Raw genomic sequence first — 12,083 nt, forward strand, 5'->3', positions numbered from 1 at the left:
ATATAAAGCTGGAGGCCAGAAGAAGTTAGCCAGTCATCGGGAACATCTGTAGATGGCGAGAAACTGTCTTGTCAAAATATTGCACCCTCTGATAATGCAACATGGCTGAAAACCTGAGAAATATTCAAAATATGCCTATGCCAGGAAAATCTCAAATCTTTCTTGAAATAGTTAGCAACTGTCTTCAAGTGTGTGACGGTTCAATTTCTTCAACTTGTCTTTGACACTCTCCTACAAGTTACAAAAACCTGTGACCATTTAAGCTGCCCTTGTCTGTATGTGTTCATTATCAACTGTTAGTCCTACTTGGAATGGGTCCCACACACTTGAGCAGTATTGTAGGATGCGTCACATGAGTGGTTTGTAATAAATCTCTTTGTAGCCTGACTATTTCCTTAGTATTCTACCTGTAAACTGAAGTCTGCCATCTGCTTTACCTATACTAAGACTATGTGATCATTTCATTTCACATCCCTAAAACGTGGTACACCCAGGTATTTTTATGAGTTGACAGATTCCAATTGCAACTCACTGATAAAGTTAGTCATGCAATACTACATTCTCTATTGTGAAGTGCACCATTTTATATTTCTGAACAATTAAAGCAAGTTGCAAGTCTTTCCACAACTTTGAAATCTTATTTCCAACTGACTGAAAATTTGTGCTCCCCCCCCCCCCCCCCCCTAGGCACTGCTTCATTATAGATAATTGCATCCTGTCTGAAAAGTCTAAGGTTACTATTGATATTGTCTGTGTCATTAATAAACAATTTGAACAGCGAGGGCCCAAAACACTTCCTTGGGGCACACCCAAGTTACTTGAACTATCAATGACACTCCATCCAAGATAACATGCTGCGTCGTCCCTACCAGGAAATCCTCTATCCAGTCACAAATTTTTCTTGTTACCGTTTATGATGGTTCCTTTGATAATAAGCATAGATGTGGTACTGAGTTAAATGCTTTCAGGACATCGAAAAACACTGCGTCCATAGGGATTGGACAAAAATATGGAAACACTGTGAGAAATGCATGCTTGAATGTAAATGCAGATGCTAGCCAAACCTGCAGATTGCACTTGTGAATTGTTCTCAATAGGTTTCAAGTGTCAGTCATGGTCAAAACAGTATTCTGAGTAGTTGTGAGTACATTATGTTTGAGCTAACTGACTTCAAATGTGGGCAAATTAGCAGCACTGATGTGGTGGGTGGTTATGTAACAAAGGTAACCGAAGTATTTGGTTCTTCAAGAGGCTTGGCGTTGAAGATTTATACTCTTTAAAGAGAAAGTGGAAAAGATACATCCGGTAAGTCACAAGACAATCATCGAAGAGGATTGTGATGAAAAATAAGAGGACAACAGCTGCAAAAGTCACTGCAGAATTGAATGTTGCACCCATTGAACCCTGTTGTCACCAAAACAACACAAAGGGAGCTCCAGGAGCTGGGAATTGTAGGAAGAGATGGAATTCAAAAAACCACCCACTAGTGATGCACATGCCCATAACAGGAAAATTTGGTCCATCCTAAGATACAGTGTTTGTTCTCCAATGGTGATGATATGTTCCAGAACAACAGAGACCCTGTTCAGACAGCTCGCAGTGTCCAGGACAAATTTTATGAACATGAACATGACTTGTTTCAACTTCCATGGCCATTACAGGCACCGGTTCTCAATATAATTGTTCTTTTGTTGCCTGCTTTGGAGAGAATGGTGGGTGATCACTAGCCACTTCCATTGTAGTTACCTGAACGTCTATATCTTACTGCCTTGATCAATGGCTTTCAGGAAGTTATGAAAGAGAACTGCAAATTGAGTTTCACATGATTGGTGTTTTTGGAATCTGTGCTGGTTTCCATGGAAGAAGTCATTCTATTAGATACACCTTATTATGTTTGAGCTTGGAATATGTTCTAAGGTTCAACAACAAATGGATGTCAAGGATATTGTATGGTAGTTTTGTGGACGATCTCTGTCATCATTCTTACAAGGAGGATGACCTATGGCTCTGTTTTCTGTTTGAAGATTTGTGCTTGATTGAGGCTGAGAGAGGGGCTAACTGTGCCACAAATTCCATATGGAATGTGATAGTGATTCAGTTGTACCTCATCATGTTGTTAACAAAGCTTTTGTGATGTACCATAATGTGTGACCCTACATTGCAGTACTATTGAATAAATATTTTTTTTTATACATGTTGACTAAAAGTGTCATTACATTTCCTTTCTTATGGTGCCTACAGTAGCTACATTCTAAGGAATATCCATCTAATTTAAATCACCAGTAAATTGTTTCACCCTGCTCCAGGTCATGTTCTGTTATTGCCAATATATGTCGCTCATTCTCACCTAGGCAGTATTTTGCAATTCAGACCTGTCTTCATTGTTGGACAGCACCATGACCACAGCCAAACAAAATGGAATTATGTAGAATTTGTGAAGACCACAGTATTTCTGACTCCACTTAGCAACTTAATGCCAATGAAGACTAAACATCCAATTGAGGGGAATCACAGGTCGTCATTTCTAGAAATGTATGACAACAAAATTCTGCAAAAAATATGTCTGTACATTGCATTCGAGGACGGGACAAATGCTCCCCTTCCTCCCTCATTGATGCCAATGGTGCTGCTGCTTGACATAATTTTGCTGCTTTACTGTGGTAGATATCCCACCTGACATGGCAAAATGGTTCTGTTTCATAATTGTATTAATGTTGCAGTTTTGCATATTAAAAGCGTGTTCAGTGCCTTCTAACCAACTTCTATTAAAACTTTCGTAACATTTATAGCGGTACTCTCACACTACTTGTACATGCAAATCAAATTCTGAGCCCTCATTTTATCTTGTTGCTGTTTTGTTGTTGTGGTCTTCAGTCCTGAGACTGGTTTGATGCAGCTCTCCATGCTACTCTATCCTGTGCAAGCTTCTTAATCTCCCAGTACCTACTGCAACCTACATCCTTCTGAATCTGCTTAGTGTATTCATCTCTTGGTCTCCCCCTACGATTTTTACCCTCCACGCTGCCCTCCAATACTAAATTGGTGATCCCTTGATGCCTCAGAACATGTCCTACCAACCGATCCCTTCTTCTGGTCAAGTTGTGCCACAAACTTCTCTTCTCCCCAATCCTATTCAATACTTCCTCATTAGTTATGTGATCTACCCATCTAATCTTCAGCATTCTTCTGTAGCACCACATTTCGAAAGCTTCTATTCTCTTCTTGTCCAAACTATTTACCGTCCATGTTTCACTTCCATACATGGCTACACTCCATACAAATACTTTCAGAAACGACTTCCTGACACTTAAATCTATACTCGATGTTAACAAATTTCTCTTCTTCAGAAACGCTTTCCTTCCCATTGCCAGTCTACATTTTATATCCTCTCTACTTCGACCTTCATCAGTTATTTTGCTCCCCAAATAGCAAAATTCCTTTACTACTTGAAGTGTGTCATTTCCTAATCTAATACCCTCAGCTCCTCCCGACTTAATTCAATTACATTCCATTATCCTCGTTTTGCTTTTGTTGATGTTCATCTCATACCCTCCTTTCAAGACGCTATCCATTCCGTTCCACTGCTCTTCCAAGTCCTTTGCTTTCTCTGACAGAATTACAATGTCATCAGCGAACCTCAAAGTTTTTATTTCTTCTCCATGGATTTTAATACCTACTCCAAATTTTTCTTTTGTTTCCTTTACTGCTTGCTCAATACACAGATTGAATATCATCGGGGAGAGGCTACAACCCTGTCTTACTCCCTTCCCAACCACTGCTTCCCTTTCATGTCCCTCAACTCTTATAACTGCCATCTGGTTTCTGTACAAATTGTAAATAGCCTTTCGCTCCCTGTATTTTACCACTGCCACCTTTAGAATTTGAAAGAGAGTATTCCAGTCAACATTGTCAAAAGCTTTCTCTAAGTCTACAAATGCTAGAAACGTAGGTTTGCCTTTCCTTAATCTTTCTTCTAAGATAAGTCGTAAGGTCAGTATTGCCTCACGTGTTCCAGTATTTCTATGGAATCCAAACTGATCTTCCCCGGGTCGGCTTCTTCTAGTTTTTCCATTCGTCTGTAAAGAATTCGTGTTAGTATTTTGCAGCTGTGGCTTATTAAACTGATTGTTCGGCAATTTTCACATCTGTCAACACCTGCTTTCTTTGGGATTGAAATTATTATATTCTTCTTGAAGTCTGAGGGTATTACATCTGTTTCATACATCTTGCTCACCAGATGGTAGAGTTTTGTCAGGACTGGCTCTCCCAAGGCCGTCAGTAGTTCCAATGGAATGTTGTCTACTCCTGGGGCCTTGTTTCGACTCAGGTCTTTCAGTGCTCTGTCAAACTCTTCACGCAGTATCATATCTCCCATTTCATCTTCATCTACATCCTCTTCCATTTCCATAATATTGTCCTCAAGTACATTGCCCTTGTATAGACCCTCTATATACTCCTTCCACCTTTCTGCTTTCCCTTTTTTGCTTAGAACTGGGTTTCCATCTGAGCTCTTGATGTTCATACAAGTGGTTCTCTTATCTCCAAAGGTCTCTTTAATTTTCCTGTAGGCAGTATCTATCTTACCCCTAGTGAGATAAGCCTCTACATCCTTACATTTGTCCTCTAGCCATCCCTGCTTAGCCATTTTGCACTTCCTGTCGATCTCATTTTTGAGACGTTTGTATTCCTTTTTGCCTACTTCATTTACTGCATTTTTATATTTTCTCCTTTCATCACTTAAATTCAATATTTCTTCTGTTACCCAATGATTTCTACTAGCCCTCGTCTTTTTACCTACTTGATCCTCTGCTGCCTTCACTACTTCATCCCTCAAAGCTACCCATTCTTCTTCTACTGTATTTCTTTCCCCCATTCCTGTCAATTGTTCCCTTACGCTCTCCCTGAAAGTCTGTACAACCTCTGGTTTAGTCAGTTTATCCAGGTCCCATCTCCTTAAATTCCAACCTTTTTGCAGTTTCTTCAATTTTAATCTACAGTTCATAACCAATAGATTGTGGTCAGAGTCCACATCTGCCCCTGGAAATGTCTTACAATTTAAAACCTGGTTCCTAAATCTCTGTCTTACCATTATATATAATCTATCTGATACCTTTTAGTATCTCCAGGGTTCCTCCATGTATACAACCTTCTATCATGATTCTTAAACCAAGTGTTAGCTATGATTAAGTTGTGCTCTGTACAAAATTCTACCAGGCGGCATCCTCTTTCATTTTTTAGCCCCAATCCATATTCACCTACTATGTTTCCTTCTCTCCCTTTTCCTACACTCGAATTCCAGTCACCCATGACTATTATATTTTCCTCCCCCTTCACTATCTGAATAATTTCTTTTATTTCATCATACATTTCTTCAATTTCTTTGTCATCTGCAGAGCTAGTTAGCATATAAACTTGTACTACTGTAGTAGGTGCGGGCTTCGTATCTATCTTGGCCACAATAATGCGTTCACTATGCTGTTTGTAGTAGCTTACCCGCATTCCTATTTTCCTATTCATTATTAAACGTACTCCTGCATTACCCCTATTTGACTTTGTGTTTATAGCCCTGTAGTCACCTGACCAGAAGTCTTGTTTCTCCTGCCACCGAACTTCACTAATTCCCACTATATCTAACTTTAACCTATCCATTTCCCTTTTTAAATTTTCTAATCTACCTTCCCGATTAAGGGATCTGACATTCCACGCTCCGATCCGTAGAACGCCAGTTTTCTTTCTCCTGATAACGACATCCTCTTGAGTAGTCCCCGCCCGGAGATCCGAATGGGGGACTATTTTACCTCCAGAATATTTTACCCAAGAGGACGCCATCATCGTTTAATCATACAGTAAAGCTGCATGCCCTCGGGAAAAATTACAGCCGTAGTTTCCCCTTGCTTTCAGCCGTTCGCAGTACCAGCACAGCAAGGCCGTTTTGGTTATTGTTACAAGGCCAAATCATCAATCATCCAGACTGTCTAGACTGTTGCCCTTGCAACTACTGAAAAGGCTGCTGCCCCTCTTCAGGAACCACACGTTTGTCTGGCCTCTCAACAGATACCCCTCCGTTGTGGTTGTACCTACGGTACGGCTATCTGTATCGCTGAGGCACGCAAGCCTCTCCACCAACGGCAAGGTCCATGGCTCTTAGGCATAAAATTCATGATTAATGAAAATGCTAACTTGAGCATAAAGTCTCCTGCCAGACGTGTTCACTTGGAGTTTCCTAATTACTTTGCGTAATGATTTTTTAACATTCTTTGACTTCAGTACCCGTGGAATTATTCCTAGTTTTGTTAATCTCATGACAGATTCCCGCGGACAGCAAATTGGTTGAGAAAAGAAATCCCTGATGATTGGTCGAAGAGTTGCATTTTTGTGAGTAATGTATGTTATCCATGTTGTATACGATTTCGCGTATACATTACCATTCTCGAACTAACATTCAAGTAGGTGCCAGCTGTCTCGCTCAGGCGTAGATCGGAAATCGCGTGTAAGCAGCGTCTTATTCCGATTCTAGCTACTGTTTGCAAGCCAGACTACACGGGAAAGTGTTTCAGGCGTTCCTAGCTGTCAGACTCAGGCATGCGCGGAGCTGGGGACTAAGAGTGGGGGTGGAGTCTACGTCACTCGTATCTTGGTTGTGGCGGGTTCTTCAGTTTTTTGGAAGCTGTTTCCGTGTGCCAATATTTCATGTTTACGCTTCATCGTTAATTGTAAGGAAAGCATTTTTACTTATTCCTGTAAAATCACCTTTCTGAAAGTGCAAAAGAATAGCTGTTGGTTGAAACATGAAACTTATAACTGTCTTTTACTCAAAATGTTCAGCGAATCGGAATCGGATTTTCTGTCGAGTGACGAGAAGTTGGAAGAGTTACATTGTACCAAAAGACAAAAAAACGAAACTTTTACGAGAATGTGATACTACAGTATAGTGACATGGATTTTTGCAACTTTCGTGTGCGGCGTCATGTGGTAGTCATAATAAGCATCAGGCAGGGGGATAGGAAGCTGCTTGCACTACTGCACATTCTGATCTGGCCACGAAGCAGCAAGCTTTAGAGACCTGGCAGACAGAGTTAACATCTGTATTGGTTCCTTGCACTATGTCATAGAAAGAGTGACTTTGTTTGTCGTTTAGGAGTCGACATCATAAAGTGGCCGTCTGACGAGGAAAGGACACAAATTGGCCTCGGAAAGCAACTATATTCCCCTGCAATTACAAATAGTCTGTGATCACAACCGACAGATTCGGGACTTACTCGTCGTTTATCCGTGCTCTGTCCCATGACGGGAGACTGTTCAGGACGCCAACACTTTACCAAATACTCGAAGAAAAGTGCGAGGATTTTTGTCTTTTGGGTGACAATGCCTGCCCCTGAATTAGCAATTTATTAATCCCGTTTAGAAATACAAGCCATTTGATGCAAAAAGACAACCAGAGTTCGAATAAAATAGATGTTTATTCCGTAAGTGACCGTTTTCGAGTTAATACCAATTTTCGAACCAGCCAAGGCTTGCAAAGTTAAATTTACGTCCAAAATAACAATACATAACGTGTGTGTGTGTGTGTGTGTGTGTCCGGTCCCAAGTGTACCTGCCATTTATGTATCGGCGTTGTGTACCGTTATTTTGGACGTACATTTAACTTTGCAAGCCGTGGTTACTTCGAAAATTGGTATTAACTCGAAACCGGTCACCCACTGAATAAATGTCTATTTTATTCGCAACTCTGGCCGTCTTCTTTCATCGCAATTCAATAAAAGTTGCTGTCTCATAACATCCAGCATGCTAGGAGTATGCAAATACAGGGAATTTGTGTAGAGTTCTAAGTTATTTTAACATGATGCGGGAAACACCTGTGGCGTTTGTTGTTCTAACTGCCGCCTTTGACAGTGTGGAGGGAAGGCCTTATGTACAAATTTCTCCGCACCATACCGTGCAGAACAATGGTTTGACTGGTTAACAGCATGCTAAGCGATCGGAAGTTCCAGGTAATCACTGGCAGCAACATAAGTAAGGAGAAGAAGCTAAACGACGGATTGCCCCCAAGGATCAGTTCTCTCCAAATTACCGATCGACCTATTCTACCCGACACTTCGTCCAGAAAACCCTGCTATGCGGATGACCTGGCTCTAGCTGTACAACACCAGGAAATACAGACAACAGAAGAGATTCTAACCAATGATCTGTCTGTATTAGACAGTTACTTCAAAATCAGGAGACTCCAACCCAGTGTGAGTAAAACAGAAGTGTATTGCTTCCATTTAAATAATCGGTTGGCGAACGTAAAACTGGAAGTAAGTTTCAGAGGCAGAATTCTACCCCTGCATAGCGACCTGCCACTTTTAAATCGTCAGAGACTGAAATCGCGCCATCCAACTCTGTGCGATGCTGCTGACTTGATTACTAAGGATTTCAAACCCCTTGAAGAATGGAAAGGTCGGTGGGAAGCAGTGACAGATGTGCGCCTGCATAACATCTCAGGTGCTAAACTTCCAAGTGGATTCGACCTACAACGAAAGACCTGGACTAACCTCAAACAGAATACGTACCGGCCATAGCCGATGCAGGGATGCTCGCTAAGTGGAAGAAGCTGCCTTATCCAGCTTGTGACTCCGGGGCTCCATATCAGACTGTTCGCTACATTGTCAGTGAATGCAGGATTCGAGCCTATCGCGGTTCTGAAGAGGACTTACTGCTAGCAGCTCCAGATGCAGTGCGCTGGATTGAAGGACTGGATATTCAGTTGTAAAGCCAAACTTAAGTTTCTTGTGTATAAGTTAGCACATATGTGTATGCGATTTAATTTTATTATAAGTCTGTACTAGCCATACGCTAAATAAAATAAATAAATAAAAATGGCACTCTCGAAAAGCAGGTGTGTTGTTGAGCACTGTTTTGGACGGCTAAGACAACGTTTTAAACAGTTGTGCCATCTAAATTTGAGAGAAGTTGAAAACATAGGTCACTTCATTCCAAACTGTCGTGATCTGCACAATCTCTCCGTGGGAGATAACTTAGTTTTCGAAGAAAACTGAGTTACGTGTAGTAATAGCTGTATTACTGTTTAGTAGACTGGTTTACAACATTTAAGATTTTCTAAAGCTACTGATCTGCCACTACGCGCGACGGGAATGCAGCCAGAAATGGGACGATCAGCGTTTAAACAGAGCAAACACGAAGGGTTTCTACGTCAACGGAGATACGCATGCGCAGTAATGCCAGTTCGGAGGTTTGAAAGTAGCTTTCTGGCAGCTGCTTGAACAAACCAGTCCAAATCACAAGGACAGGATCTGACGTCACGAAATGTTTTTGTGAAGCGGTCAGCGGGACTTGGAACTAAGGAAGCACGTGGTCTGCAGTAGTGGAACGGAGTTTGTTATTGTAGTGAGCAATCTGGTGGTTAACAGTTAAATAATGCTGGGAAGTAGAAAATCATCAGCTTGTATTGCGCGAGAATACCTTCTAAAATTTCCATGTGCGATATTTAAATCTCCCTTGAAACCATCGGAGCTGAACACTTGATGAATTTCATCTCGCTTGGAGCTTCGCCTGTGAAAGGTATTTTATACTTTAATATTATTTGAAAATAATATATGGTAAGTTCGTTTTATGAGCAACAAACTTTATTAAACACGGCTGCATTCCACCCAAATTTGGTGTTACGACTACAGTCAACGATGCAACTTCAAAAATTTGTTTACTGTGTATAGTAGTTAACCATTGAGCTACTCCATATTTTATTCAAAGAAAGTCACTAGGTAATTACAATTATAAGGTCTCCAATGGTACGTCGCATTCAAAGGAAGTACAAAATATACCCTTTACTGACGACACCGGATAGGCGGGAACCTCGAATTAGTACCAACTACAATAGAAAATTTTATGAGGCTTTAGTAATCAAGGGTTACAGCAATTTTTTACAAGACGTTGCGAAATTTTGTGTATGTGCAGCTTCCTAATATCGTTGACGGGAAATTGTGGCTGAGCAAATTGAATTAACAAAAGTACACGTGGAACACAAAACAAATTGTCATGAAATGTAATTATTAATTTGCGACAATTCACGTGCAAAACATGGTCTGTCACCAGTTATACCTATCATGGAAACAACTGCATTTCTTGAAAGTAAAATTAAAAGGCTTTATTATTTTCAATTACTGGACTATATATCCGTATTGACGAAGGGTAATCCTTGTAGAGAGAACCAAATTGTTACAATTAATAAATTGGCAACTTGAGGTTCTGCTTTATCTCACGCTGTACATGGGTACTTCACAAATACTATGACAGTGTGAAGAATCATAACTCATTATTGTTGTTGTGGTCTTCAGCCCAGAGACTGGTTTGTTGCTCCTCTCCATGCTACTCTGCCCTGTGCAATCCTCTTCATTTCTGAATAACTGCTGCAATCCTTCCGAATCTGCTTAGTGTATTCATCTCTTGGTCTCTGCTACGATTTTTACCCTCTACAGTTCCCTCCAGTATACTAAATTGGTGATCCCTTGATGCATCAGAACGTGTCCTACCAACTGATCTCCTCTTCTAATCAAGTTGTGCCACAAATTCCTCTTCTCCTCAACTCTGTTCTATGCCTCCTCATTAGTTACGTGATCTACCCATCTAATCTTCAACATTTTTCTGTAGCACCACATTTCGAAATCTATTCTCTTCTAGTCTGACCTAGTTATCATCCATGCTTTGGTTCCAAACATTGCTACACTCCATACAAATACTTTCAGAAAAGACTTCGAGACACTTACATCTGTACTCAATGTTAACAAATTTCTCTTCTTCAGAGATGCTTTTCTTGCCAAGCCCAGTCTAAATTTTATATCCTCCCTACTGTGAGAGTCATCACTTATTTTGCTTCACAAATAGCAGAACTAATTTACTACTTTAAGTGTCTCGTTTCCTAATCTAATTCCCTCAGCATCACCTGATTTAATTCGACTGCATTCCACTATTCTTTTTTTGCATTTGTTGATGTTCATCTTACATCCTCCTTTCAAGACACTCCAGTCCGTTCAACTGCTCTTCCAAGTCCTTTGCTCCCTGAGATAATTACAATGTCATTGGTGAACCTCAAAGTCTTTCTTTCTTCTCCATGGATTTTAACACCTCCAAATTTTTCTTTTGTTTCCTTTACTTGTGAATAACATCGTGGATAGGCTACAACCCTATCTCACTCTCTTCTCAACCATTGCTTCCCTTTCGCGTCCCTCAACTCTTATAACTGTTATCTGGTTTCAGAATAAATAGTAAATAGCATTTTGCTCCTTGTATTTTACCCCTGCCACCTTCAGAATTTTGAAGAGAATATTCCATTGAACATTGTCAAAAGCTTTTTCTAAGTCTACAAATGCTAGAAATGTAGGTCTGCTTTTCCTTAACCTATCATCTAAGATAAGTCAGTATTGCCTCGCATGTTCCAACATTTCTCTGAATCCGAAGTTTACGGAATCCAAATTGATCTTCGCAGAGTTTGGCTTCTGCTGGTTTTTCCATTTATCTGTAAAGAATTTGTGTTAGTATTTTGCAACTCTGACTTACTAAACTTATAGTTTAGGGGAGGAAGTGACAAGTAGTGGTACAGGATACCCTCTGCCACACACCATACGGTGACTTGCTGAATATTGATGTAGATCTAGACAGCACAGTTGCTAAGACACTGACCTCATATTCCAACACACAGAATTTGCTCCTACCATCCTAATGTAGGTTTGCCATAGTTTTCCTAAACAATGCTGGGGTGGTTCAATCATCAAAGTCATAGCCGATCACCAGCTGCCCATCTTATCTTCTGCGTATGTAGTCAGGCCTGTTCCAGAGGATTCCACATGCCACCATTACATCCATAAAAGCAGAACACCGTGTCGTCCCTGGCAGTCGGTGATTTCATCTCCTGATGATGTGGGCAGAGGCAGCTATCAAAAGCTTGAGTTTTATTCGAAATGATGTGGCTTGTAAAACGAAGAGATTTTATTAAAGCATGTCAACATGAAAGAGTCAGAGGACACGCACCAGTCCTATGGTCATAAAGCATACTTCCTCCCTTCCTCCCTCCGTGCACACACATGCAT

At 40.6% G+C, this 12,083-nt stretch overlaps 1 protein-coding gene across 5 annotated transcripts in view; it reads left to right on the forward strand.

Annotated features, from left to right (window-relative positions):
- Positions 1-12,083, forward strand: part of LOC126161668 (protein PHTF1) — a 208,230-nt gene that overhangs the window by 77,423 nt on the left and 118,724 nt on the right. The window contains exon 1 of one of the 5 annotated variants that reach the window (XR_007534945.1): positions 9,335-9,561. The exons of the other annotated variants lie outside the window; for them this stretch is intronic. The gene's annotated coding sequence lies outside the window, so the exon portion shown is untranslated. Of the gene's footprint in view, positions 1-9,334; positions 9,562-12,083 lie in introns of those variants that run through there. 5 annotated transcript variants of the gene reach the window in all.

Source organism: Schistocerca cancellata, chromosome 2, assembly GCF_023864275.1.
Source record: "Schistocerca cancellata isolate TAMUIC-IGC-003103 chromosome 2, iqSchCanc2.1, whole genome shotgun sequence".
NCBI lineage: Eukaryota > Metazoa > Arthropoda > Insecta > Orthoptera > Acrididae > Schistocerca > Schistocerca cancellata.